This window comes from Pseudophryne corroboree, chromosome 2, assembly GCF_028390025.1.
Source record: "Pseudophryne corroboree isolate aPseCor3 chromosome 2, aPseCor3.hap2, whole genome shotgun sequence".
In the NCBI taxonomy this organism is placed as follows: Eukaryota; Metazoa; Chordata; class Amphibia; order Anura; family Myobatrachidae; genus Pseudophryne; species Pseudophryne corroboree.
This window is the reverse complement of record NC_086445.1, coordinates 758193250-758206578: the sequence shown is the minus strand read 5'-3', so window position 1 is coordinate 758206578 and position 13329 is coordinate 758193250.

Below are 13329 nucleotides of genomic sequence, written 5' to 3'. Positions count from 1 at the left end.
CCTACGTTTTATCATGGACCCCTAACATAGCATCTCCCTAGTGGACCCATCATGTCCCAGTCAGTTGCTGCCCCTAATATATATATATATATTTTCATGTGAACTTGCCTCCACTGCTAGACATGCTCCGTCCTCAGCAGACTTCTGTAATGGGAGTGGGGACATATCATGGAATGACTCCAACTGCAATGGCTCCATGTCACACCTCACATGGAGTGTAGGACTGTTTACATATGCTGTGTGTAAATCGGGAAGGGTGGGGGTTAGGCTGTGGGGGAGGAAGGGTTAGGTTTAGGCTACAGGGAGGGGGGGGGGTTAAAGTTAGTCCGCACCGGAGAGAGAATTAGGGTTCAGCTGTAGGGGGATGAGGGTTAGGATTAGGCTGCGGGAAAGGTGGGTTAGGGTGGTTAGGGATAAGGGTTAGCTTTCTAAATAAGCCTGTGTCAGTCTTTTAATCATCGAGATGCTGCTGTCTGTATTTTGACAGGCGGCATTCCAACCGCTGGAATCCTGATACCAACGCAAATAATCATGTGCCGCTAATGTATTATTTTAGAAATTGTCTCTAGTAGTTTGCTACATAGAGGGGCACTACTATTTTATTATTAACTAGTAAAAGGACCTGCCACTGAGCTGACAGTTCTGTCTCTCTTTCTGTATACCACCTTGCCCCCCAACCCTCCCCCCACTCTGTATCTTAGCACATTGGATGGGAAAGGTTTCTTAATCATCGACACAAAATTACAATTACATTTCTAAAATGTTTAAAAGTGACTTTTACATGTATATCAGGAATCTTTCTTGGCTCTGAGGAGTAGGTTTCTCTTTTCATCTTTTAGCTTGATCCCTTCTATTAGCTGCAATTGAACCTCTGCAGAGTTAAGGTGTGTACACACGGTGAGATTTATCCTTGCGATTTTGACTATCTACAGTAGTAAAAATCGCAAGAAAAGTCAGTGCAAATCGCACTGTTAGGCAGCTTGTGATACCTATGCGCACTCCCGCAAGGTCAGTATCGCAAGGAAAAATATACTGTAGTCAAAAGTATAGTCAAAATTGACACTTAGTCAAAATCGCACATAGTCAAAATGGAAGGTACAGATAGTCACAATCGATGGTACTGGGCTCTGGGGAAGTTCTAGGGAAATTACAGTCAGAATTGCAGATAGTCAAAATCTCAATGTGTGTTTCTCAAAGTGTGTACACACCTTTAGGTGCATATGAATACTGTAAATGTGCTTGCCTACCTATTGTGAGAAAGTATATCATTTTGTATTTATTAATATAAAGGGGGTATATTCAATTGAAGTCGGATACACTCCGACATTCATTTGTCGGAATGGATCCGACAAGGGCTATTCAATGCCATCTCAATTCAACTTTAAAAAAAGTCGAATTGAGATGCGGGAGCTGAGACGGGGGAGAGCCGCGGGCAGACGGGGGAGAAAAGCGCTACAGCAGCATAGCCGGAGGATGTGTCACAGCCGCCACTCACGGCAGCGTCCACCCGGCTCCAGCAGGTCTCGCTCCGGCTATGCTGCTATAGCCGCTGATGTAGCGCTGCTCCCCCCCGTCTGCCCGTGACTCTCCCCCGTCTCCCCGCTGGTCTCCACCCTCTCCTCCTCTCGGCTCCCTCATGTTAATCCAACTGTTTTTAAAGTCGGATTGAGATGGTCAAAAAGGTTTTAGCCCCGTTTTCGACAGAAGCCTGCAGATCGGCAGCTATTCCGCAGATCTACTTGCTTTTTTAATTGTGGGTTATATTGAATAGGTCGGAACCCCTTCTGACCTAAAAAAGTCAAAAACTGACGTCTTTTCGACAGACGGCAGCTTTCGACCTCAATTGAATATACCCCAAAGTCTCAGTAGAAGTGTTTACTAATCTCCTACATGAAAAGATGCATTCACTGTAATTTGGTCACAAGACACTGTAACGTCCTGAGGCTGTGACAGTGCATGCCACTATTAACCAGTACAAGTGAATCTGGGCCAAACATTTCAACAAGGCAAAAGTTTCAGGCACAATTGCACCTGTGCATGGTATAAAGCATAGCACTATATGATTACCCATATAATAATGTTCAGGGGTATATTCATATTGTAGCATTTCAATAATTTGGCATTGCCTGATCCTGCCTGGTTGATTATATGCCAGATGCCTGATCTATGGTTTGAACTTTGATGACTCTTTGAGCTCCTGCCATTATACTTTGGTTGCTTACCTATTTTCCCCTCTCCTTTGGAGAGATTTTGAATATGATACGTTAGTGAATGACTTCTGCTCTAACTTTGGGTAATGTCTGTGTTTATAAGTTTATTAGTTTATGTTAGTTCATTATATATTTAAAAAGTTTATATTAATATATTATGTTATTTGTATTGTACATCAGATATTTAAAAATGGTAATAAGGTGTATCTTTGCCTGTAAATTTCAGTGAGATTAATGTACTCGTCTGACAGTTTGGCCTGTCACATGACCTACAGATAATCTCATGTGATATCATAATACCAATGCTCCCACCTCACAGAGTCCAAGTAAGTGTACAAGTAGCATGACCTGCTCAGTATGCTGGAAGCACTTCATGAATTAGCTGCGTCAACCAGAGCTGGAGGTGATCTGCAGAACAGTAAGTAATAAAGGTAGGAAGTTGATAATATTTGTCAGAATGTAAAAAAAAAAAAAATAGTTTTCCTGGTGTCATATAGAAATTAATCTGTAGATTCAGATATAAAGGTGATACATAACACTGATACATACTAAACCAAAATGTGAAAGATAATATACAGTATACCTATGATACATAACAATGTAATATAGCTAGTAATAGTAAGGAAATTTACAATGTATAATAGTGGTGCTTTACAGTGTTATATAGGGACATAACCCTACAGCATGTAACTTATAACCATGATAAATAACACATTATGTAAAACTGCAGCGTCACAATTTTATATAGGGAGAAAATACTGGCACTGATGTCATTATACAACTGAAATACATCACAAAGCTATGTTGCAATGTCATATATACAGTAATTTAAGATATAAGAGAACAATACTGTGTCAGTTAACAATATAAAACTACTAGTAAAGGGACTTCATGGGACCTACACACTTGGCGATGTTTCCGATTTGGACGATGTTCGTTTTCAACGATTAACGAACATCGTCCAAATTAGCTTGCCATGCTAAATGAGGGAAAACCAACGATGAACGACTGCGGGGACATGCATTGTTCATCGTTGGTGTCTACACACTAAAAATACGAACCATATATTATTCACTTATGAGAGATATATATCATGCAAAAAAATACTGCAGCTGTGTACATTATAAATCGTATTCATTTCCTATAATTATTTATAACTTTGTCATATTACACTTTATGAGCATTGTGCATATTAACGTAATACTTGCAGAGGTGTGGCAGGGTTCCTTATGTGGGAGCCTATGGAACCCCAGGATCATTAGGATGATTTTAGTACATGATAAATTCTATTCCTGGTATTGTAGCAGGAAGTGTCTGCTTGTCGACGTCTTTTAGTAGCACTTACCTGTCCGAAGAAGGATCATTCCATGAAGGTTGCCACCACCGCTGAAACTTTGGCCCCTGAGAAGACACTGTTTCTGATTTTTTGAAAGACTTAATCCCTAAAGATTCATACTCAGTTGGTCAGGAAATGTCATTTTAAATTGGTAAATTTTTGAGCCAATCAGGACTTCTTCCAATAAACAATGACAGTTTGTCACAGTGAGCAAATCATGGATTGCGTGTTATTGAGTCTATTTTTCACTCTTTCATTTCTTATCTAATACTAGTAGGAAAAGTTCAGCCCAATAGTGGCGGTCAAAAACAGAAAATCTTTAAAAGGAGTGGACATTATTATCGAACCCTAAATTATGCATAAACACAATATCTAACCATTATATGTCATGTAAGGCTACATTTCATCAATGCATAGGCCTGGTACATAATTTTAGAGCTTCAGCAAATAACAGTGTATTAACCTAATACTTAAAAATGCTACAACCTAAGGCATAACAATGCTTTATACGGTGTCAACAATAATTAAATCAACAACGTATAGTAAAGGTGTTACATAATTTTAGTTACATAATCCTATTGTATCTTAAAACTTATAATTGTGACACATTACAGTGTATTATATGTGTATAATTCACAGTCCTATAGCAATCCATAACTTATACATAACAATGCTAAATCAAGAAGTAAAAGTGTTGAAGATAACCATGCACAGTGATACATGAAAATTGTAGACAGGTACAAAATGCTTTGGTAGTTAATATGATGTAACTGTGTTACCAAATATTGTTATAATGCAATAAAATACTGCAGCTGTGTACAATATAAACCGTATTCATTTTATTTAATTATTTATCACTATGTCATATAACACTTTATGAGCTTTGCGCATATTAATGTAGTACTTGCAGAGATGTGGCATGGTTCCTTATGTAGGACTCTGTGGAACCCCAGGATCGTTAGGATGATTTTGGTGCATGAGAAATTCTATTCCTGGTATTGTAGCAGGAAGTGTCTGCTTGTCGACGTCTGTTAGTAGCACTTACATGTCCGAAGAAGGGGTTCACTACGGCTGGCCGGCGGTCGGGCTCCCGGCGACCAGCATACCGGCGCCGGGAGGCCGACCGCCGGCTTACCGACAGTGTGGCGAGTGCAAATGAGCCCCTTGCGGGCTCGCTGCGCTCGCCACGCTACGGGCACGGTGCCACACTATTTTATTCTCCCTCTATGGGGGTCGTGGACCCCCACGAGGGAAAATAAGTGTCGGTATGCCGGCTGTCGGGCTCCCGGCGCCGGTATACTGAGCGCCGGGAGCCCGACCGCCGGCATACAGAAGACCACCCCTGAAGAAGGATCATTCCATGAAGGTTGCCACCACCGCTGAAACTTTGGCCCCTGAGAAGACACTGTTTCTCATTTTTTGAAAGCCTTAATCCCTAAAGATTCATACTCAGTTGGTCAGGAAATGTCATTTTAAATTGGCACCATTTTTGAGCCAATCAGGACTTCTTCCAATAAACAATGACAGTTTGTCACAGTGAGCAAATAATGGATTGCGTGTTATTGAGTCTCTTTTTCACTCTTTCATTTCTTATCTAATACTAGTAGGAAAAGCTCAGTCCAACAGTGGCGGTCAAAAACATAAAATCTTTAAAAGGAGTGGAATTTATAATCAAACCCAAAACTATGCATAAACAAAATATTGTCATGCTCGGCGTAAGTTGGGGTTCCGACAACCGAGTTTTGCCTGAAGGGACAGCTACCTATGAGGAGAGTAAACGAGGTGGCTGAATGTAATTCCTCCTCATGGCGTAAAAGCCAAACTAAGTGTTAACGTTGGCCGGAGGGCGTAAAGAAAAGGAGGACTTCATAGGAAGATAACTGTAGTTTTAATGAATAATCAGGCTGTACACGAATATTGGAGAAATTGAAGAAACTGGAAGAATTAGAGCGTATGGTTAAATGACTTGAAGAGTGAAGCTGAAGAACTCTGGTAAAGAAGAACTGATGACTGTGTTTTATGATTAAAAGATGAGGCTGAATTACTTGGACTTTGAAGAAATGAAGACGTTGTTTGTGATTGAAAGACGAGGCTGAAGAACTTGGACTTTGAAGAAATGAAGACTTTGGTTTGTGATTGAAAGACGAGGCTGAAAAACTTGGACTTTGAAGAAATGAAGACTGTGGTTTGTGATTGAAAGACGAGGATGAAGAACTTGGACTTTGAACAAATGAAGATGTCTGCGGGAACCGCCGTTAGCACCTTGATCTCCTCTACGACCTGGGACCCCGTGAGCGCTTCCACGAGTGGCAACGGACGTAGACAGCATGACTGCAGCAGCGTTTAGGTAACCGATGGATGAGAGCAACCAGGACCAGGGAACCAGAAGTAACCTGGGAGCACAGAGCTGGAGAACCTTTCACAAGGAGGTAACTAGAAGCACTGGCACTCTCCCACTGAGCTAGCCCCCTTTTGTAAGGGGAGAACACGCAGGATTGGCTGGACATAGATTGGGAACTTCATTGGTAATACTCTAGTCTCCAACATGGCTGACCCCAGGACAGGAGACATAATTAGCTGTTAGCACATAGCTTTACCCAGCTTCTGTCTAGAGATCAGCGGGTTCGGTTTCTCTGAATCCGAACCCGCCAGAACTTCATGGTTTTTTTCACGGGTCCGAGCAGACTCGGATCTTCCCGTCTTGCTCGGTTAACCCGAGCGCGCCCGAACGTCATCATGACGCTGTCGGATTCTCGCGAGGCTCGGATTCTATCGCGAGACTCGGATTCTATATAAGGAGCCGCGCGTCGCCGCCATTTTCACACGTGCATTGAGATTGATAGGGAGAGGACGTGGCTGGCGTCCTCTCCATTTAGATTATAAGAGACTGAGAGAGATTTACTGGAGCTGACTAGGAGGAGTACTGTTACTGTAGAAGTGTAGAGACTGAGTGGAGAGAGTTTACTAGTGAGGACAGTGCAGTTTACTTTATAATCCGTTCTCTGCCTGAAAAAAGCGATACACAGCACACAGTGACTCAGTCACATACCATATCTGTGTGCACTGCTCAGGCTCAGGCCAGTGTGCTGCATCATCTATTATCTATATAATATAATATTATATATATCTGTCTGACTGCTCAGCTCACACAGCTTATAATTGTGGGGGAGACTGGGGAGCACTACTGCAGTGCCAGTTATAGGTTATAGCAGGAGCCAGGAGTACATAATATATTATATAGTGAGTGACCACCAGACACACAGTGCAGTTTATTTAATATATCCGTTCTCTGCCTGAAAAAAGCGATACACACAGTGACTCAGTCAGTCACATACCATATCTGTGTGCACTGCTCAGGCTCAGGCCAGTGTGCTGCATCATCTATTATCTATATATAATATTATATATATCTGTCTGACTGCTCAGCTCACACAGCTTATAATTGTGGGGGAGACTGGGGAGCACTACTGCAGTGCCAGTTATAGGTTATAGCAGGAGCCAGGAGTACATAATATATTATATAGTGAGTGACCACCAGACACACAGTGCAGTTTATTTAATATATCCGTTCTCTGCCTGAAAAAAGCGATACACACAGTGACTCAGTCAGTCACATACCATATCTGTGTGCACTGCTCAGGCTCAGGCCAGTGTGCTGCATCATCTATTATCTATATATAATATTATATATATCTGTCTGACTGCTCAGCTCACACAGCTTATAATTGTGGGGGAGACTGGGGAGCACTACTGCAGTGCCAGTTATAGGTTATAGCAGGAGCCAGGAGTACATAATATATTATATAGTGAGTGACCACCAGACACACAGTGCAGTTTATTTAATATATCCGTTCTCTGCCTGAAAAAAGCGATACACACAGTGACTCAGTCAGTCACATACCATATCTGTGTGCACTGCTCAGGCTCAGGCCAGTGTGCTGCATCATCTATATATATTATATATCTGTCTGACTGCTCAGCTCACACAGCTTATAATTGTGGGGGAGACTGGGGAGCACTACTGCAGTGCCAGTATTAGGTTATAGCAGGAGCCAGGAGTACATATTATATTAAAATTAAACAGTGCACACTTTTGCTGCAGGAGTGCCACTGCCAGTGTGACTGACCAGTGACCTGACCACACTGACCACCAGTATAGTTAGTAGTATACTTATATTGTGATTGCCTGAAAAAGTTAAACACTCGTCGTGTGACTTCACTTGTGTGTTTTTTTTTTTTTTTATTCTATAAAAATAAAACTCATTCTGCTGACAGACAGTGTCCAGCAGGTCCGTCATTATATAATATATAATATATACCTGTCCGGCTGCAGTAGTGATATATATATATTTTTTATATCATTTATCATCCAGTCGCAGCAGACACAGTACGGTAGTTCACGGCTGTGGCTACCTCTGTGTCTCTGCACTCGGCAGGCAGTCCGTCCATAATTGTAATACCACCTAACCGTGGATTTTTTTCATTCTTCTTTATACATACATAGTTACATAGACATCTTCTCTTTATCAACCAGTCTATATTAGCTGCAGACACAGTACAGTACGGTAGTTCACGGCTGTGGCTACCTCTGTGTCTGCACTCGGCAGGCAGTCCGTCCATAATTGTATACCACCTAACCGTGGTTTTTTTTCATTCCTCTTTATACATACATAGTTACATAGACATCTTCTCTTTATCAACCAGTCTATATTAGCTGCAGACACAGTACAGTACGGTAGTTCACGGCTGTGGCTACCTCTGTGTCTGCACTCGGCAGGCAGTCCGTCCATAATTGTATACCACCTAACCGTGGATTTTTTTCAGTCTTCTTTATACATACATAGTTACATAGACATCTTCTCTTTATCAACCAGTCTATATTAGCTGCAGACACAGTACAGTACGGTAGTTCACGGCTGTGGCTACCTCTGTGTCTGCAGTCGGCAGGCAGTCCATAATTGTATACTAGTATCCATCTCCATTGTTTACCTGAGGTGCCTTTTAGTTGTGCCTATTAAAATATGGAGAACAAAAATGTTGAGGTTCCAAAATTAGGGAAAGATCAAGATCCACTTCCACCTCGTGCTGAAGCTGCTGCCACTAGTCATGGCCGAGACGATGAAATGCCAGCAACGTCGTCTGCCAAGGCCGATGCCCAATGTCATAGTACAGAGCATGTCAAATCCAAAACACCAAATATCAGAAAAAAAAGGACTCCAAAACCTAAAATAAAATTGTCGGAGGAGAAGCGTAAACTTGCCAATATGCCATTTACCACACGGAGTGGCAAGGAACGGCTGAGGCCCTGGCCTATGTTCATGGCTAGTGGTTCAGCTTCACATGAGGATGGAAGCACTCAGCCTCTCGCTAGAAAAATGAAAAGACTCAAGCTGGCAAAAGCAGCACAGCAAAGAACTGTGCATTCTTCGAAATCCCAAATCCACAAGGAGAGTCCAATTGTGTCGGTTGCGATGCCTGACCTTCCCAACAATGGACGTGAAGAGCATGCGCCTTCCACCATTTGCACGCCCCCTGCAAGTGCTGGAAGGAGCACCCGCAGTCCAGTTCCTGATAGTCAGATTGAAGATGTCAGTGTTGAAGTACACCAGGATGAGGAGGATATGGGTGTTGCTGGCGCTGGGGAGGAAATTGACCAGGAGGATTCTGATGGTGAGGTGGTTTGTTTAAGTCAGGCACCCGGGGAGACACCTGTTGTCCGTGGGAGGAATATGGCCGTTGACATGCCAGGTGAAAATACCAAAAAAATCAGCTCTTCAGTGTGGAGGTATTTCACCAGAAATGCGGACAACAGGTGTCAAGCCGTGTGTTCCCTTTGTCAAGCTGTAATAAGTAGGGGTAAGGACGTTAACCACCTCGGAACATCCTCCCTTATACGTCACCTGCAGCGCATTCATAATAAGTCAGTGACAAGTTCAAAAACTTTGGGTGACAGCGGAAGCAGTCCACTGACCAGTAAATCCCTTCCTCTTGTAACCAAGCTCACGCAAACCACCCCACCAACTCCCTCAGTGTCAATTTCCTCCTTCCCCAGGAATGCCAATAGTCCTGCAGGCCATGTCACTGGCAATTCTGACGAGTCCTCTCCTGCCTGGGATTCCTCCGATGCATCCTTGCGTGTAACGCCTACTGCTGCTGGCGCTGCTGTTGTTGCCGCTGGGAGTCGATGGTCATCCCAGAGGGGAAGTCGTAAGCCCACTTGTACTACTTCCAGTAAGCAATTGACTGTTCAACAGTCCTTTGCGAGGAAGATGAAATATCACAGCAGTCATCCTACTGCAAAGCGGATAACTGAGGCCTTGACAACTATGTTGGTGTTAGACGTGCGTCCGGTATCCGCCGTTAGTTCACAGGGAACTAGACAATTTATTGAGGCAGTGTGCCCCCGTTACCAAATACCATCTAGGTTCCACTTCTCTAGGCAGGCGATACCGAGAATGTACACGGACGTCAGAAAAAGACTCACCAGTGTCCTAAAAAATGCAGTTGTACCCAATGTCCACTTAACCACGGACATGTGGACAAGTGGAGCAGGGCAGGGTCAGGACTATATGACTGTGACAGCCCACTGGGTAGATGTATGGACTCCCGCCGCAAGAACAGCAGCGGCGGCACCAGTAGCAGCATCTCGCAAACGCCAACTCTTTCCTAGGCAGGCTACGCTTTGTATCACCGCTTTCCAGAATACGCACACAGCTGAAAACCTCTTACGGCAACTGAGGAAGATCATCGCGGAATGGCTTACCCCAATTGGACTCTCCTGTGGATTTGTGGCATCGGACAACGCCAGCAATATTGTGTGTGCATTAAATATGGGCAAATTCCAGCACGTCCCATGTTTTGCACATACCTTGAATTTGGTGGTGCAGAATTTTTTAAAAAACGACAGGGGCGTGCAAGAGATGCTGTCGGTGGCCAGAAGAATTGCGGGACACTTTCGGCGTACAGGCACCACGTACAGAAGACTGGAGCACCACCAAAAACTACTGAACCTGCCCTGCCATCATCTGAAGCAAGAAGTGGTAACGAGGTGGAATTCAACCCTCTATATGCTTCAGAGGTTGGAGGAGCAGCAAAAGGCCATTCAAGCCTATACAATTGAGCACGATATAGTAGGTGGAATGCACCTGTCTCAAGCGCAGTGGAGAATGATTTCAACGTTGTGCAAGGTTCTGATGCCCTTTGAACTTGCCACACGTGAAGTCAGTTCAGACACTGCCAGCCTGAGTCAGGTCATTCCCCTCATCAGGCTTTTGCAGAAGAAGCTGGAGACATTGAAGGAGGAGCTAACACGGAGCGATTCCGCTAGGCATGTGGGACTTGTGGATGGAGCCCTTAATTCGCTTAACAAGGATTCACGGGTGGTCAATCTGTTGAAATCAGAGCACTACATTTTGGCCACCGTGCTCGATCCTAGATTTAAAGCCTACCTTGGATCTCTCTTTCCGGCAGACACAAGTCTGCTGGGGTTGAAAGACCTGCTGGTGACAAAATTGTCAAGTCAAGCGGAACGCGACCTGTCAACATCTCCTCCTTCACATTCTCCCGCAACTGGGGGTGCGAGGAAAAGGCTCAGAATTCCGAGCCCACCCGCTGGCGGTGATGCAGGGCAGTCTGGAGCGACTGCTGATGCTGACATCTGGTCCGGACTGAAGGACCTGACAACGATTACGGACATGTCGTCTACTGTCACTGCATATGATTCTCTCAACATTGATAGAATGGTGGAGGATTATATGAGTGACCGCATCCAAGTAGGCACGTCACACAGTCCGTACTTATACTGGCAGGAAAAAGAGGCAATTTGGAGGCCCTTGCACAAACTGGCTTTATTCTACCTAAGTTGCCCTCCCACAAGTGTGTACTCCAAAAGAGTGTTTAGTGCCGCCGCTCACCTTGTCAGCAATCGGCGTACGAGGTTACATCCAGAAAATGTGGAGAAGATGATGTTCATTAAAATGAATTATAATCAATTCCTCCGCGGAGACATTGACCAGCAGCAATTGCCTCCACAAAGTACACAGGGAGCTGAGATGGTGGATTCCAGTGGGGACGAATTGATAATCTGTGAGGAGGGGGATGTACACGGTGATATATCGGAGGGTGAAGATGAGGTGGACATCTTGCCTCTGTAGAGCCAGTTTGTGCAAGGAGAGATTAATTGCTTCTTTTTTGGGGGGGGTCCAAACCAACCCGTCATATCAGTCACAGTCGTGTGGCAGACCCTGTCACTGAAATGATGGGTTGGTTAAAGTGTGCATGTCCTGTTTTGTTTATACAACATAAGGGTGGGTGGGAGGGCCCAAGGACAATTCCATCTTGCACCTCTTTTTTCTTTTCTTTTTCTTTGCATCATGTGCTGATTGGGGAGGGTTTTTTGGAAGGGACATCCTGCGTGACACTGCAGTGCCACTCCTAGATGGGCCCGGTGTTTGTGTCGGCCACTAGGGTCGCTAATCTTACTCACACAGTCAGCTACCTCATTGCGCCTCTTTTTTTCTTTGCGTCATGTGCTGTTTGGGGAGGGTTTTTTGGAAGGGACATCCTGCGTGACACTGCAGTGCCACTCCTAGATGGGCCCGGTGTTTGTGTCGGCCACTAGGGTCGCTAATCTTACTCACACAGCTACCTCATTGCGCCTCTTTTTTTCTTTGCGTCATGTGCTGTTTGGGGAGGGTTTTTTGGAAGGGACATCCTGCGTGACACTGCAGTGCCACTCCTAGATGGGCCCGGTGTTTGTGTCGGCCACTAGGGTCGCTAATCTTACTCACACAGCTACCTCATTGCGCCTCTTTTTTTCTTTGCGTCATGTGCTGTTTGGGGAGGGTTTTTTGGAAGGGCCATCCTGCGTGACACTGCAGTGCCACTCCTAGATGGGCCCGGTGTTTGTGTCGGCCACTAGGGTCGCTAATCTTACTCACACAGCTACCTCATTGCGCCTCTTTTTTTCTTTGCGTCATGTGCTGTTTGGGGAGGGTTTTTTGGAAGGGACATCCTGCGTGACACTGCAGTGCCACTCCTAGATGGGCCCGGTGTTTGTGTCGGCCACTAGGGTCGCTTATCTTACTCACACAGCGACCTCGGTGCAAATTTTAGGACTAAAAATAATATTGTGAGGTGTGAGGTATTCAGAATAGACTGAAAATGAGTGTAAATTATGGTTTTTGAGGTTAATAATACTTTGGGATCAAAATGACCCCCAAATTCTATGATTTAAGCTGTTTTTTAGTGTTTTTTGAAAAAAACACCCGAATCCAAAACACACCCGAATCCGACAAAAAAAATTTGGTGAGGTTTTGCCAAAACGCGTTCGAACCCAAAACACGGCCGCGGAACCGAACCCAAAACCAAAACACAAAACCCGAAAAATTTCAGGCGCTCATCTCTACTTCTGTCTCTGACACACTATACAGTGTCACCACCAGAGGACCTTACCACAGCGATCCACGCCACAGCGCCTGGCTGTCCAGACCCCCGGCCCTTGGCAGCCGAACATCCGTCCAGGAGGACCCGCTGCCAGCAGCTCCCTGCCGCCGCAGCCGCACCAACCAGAGGGACGGTAACCCGTGGGAGCACCCAACGGAGGTAAGGCTCCAGAGCCTGACAAATATCTAACCATTATATGCAATGTAAGGCAACATTTCAACAATGCATAGGCCTGGTACATCATTTTAGAGCTTCAGCAAATAACAGTGTATTAACCTAATACTTAAAAATGCTATAACCTAAGTCATAGCAATGCTTTATACGGTGTCAACAATACTT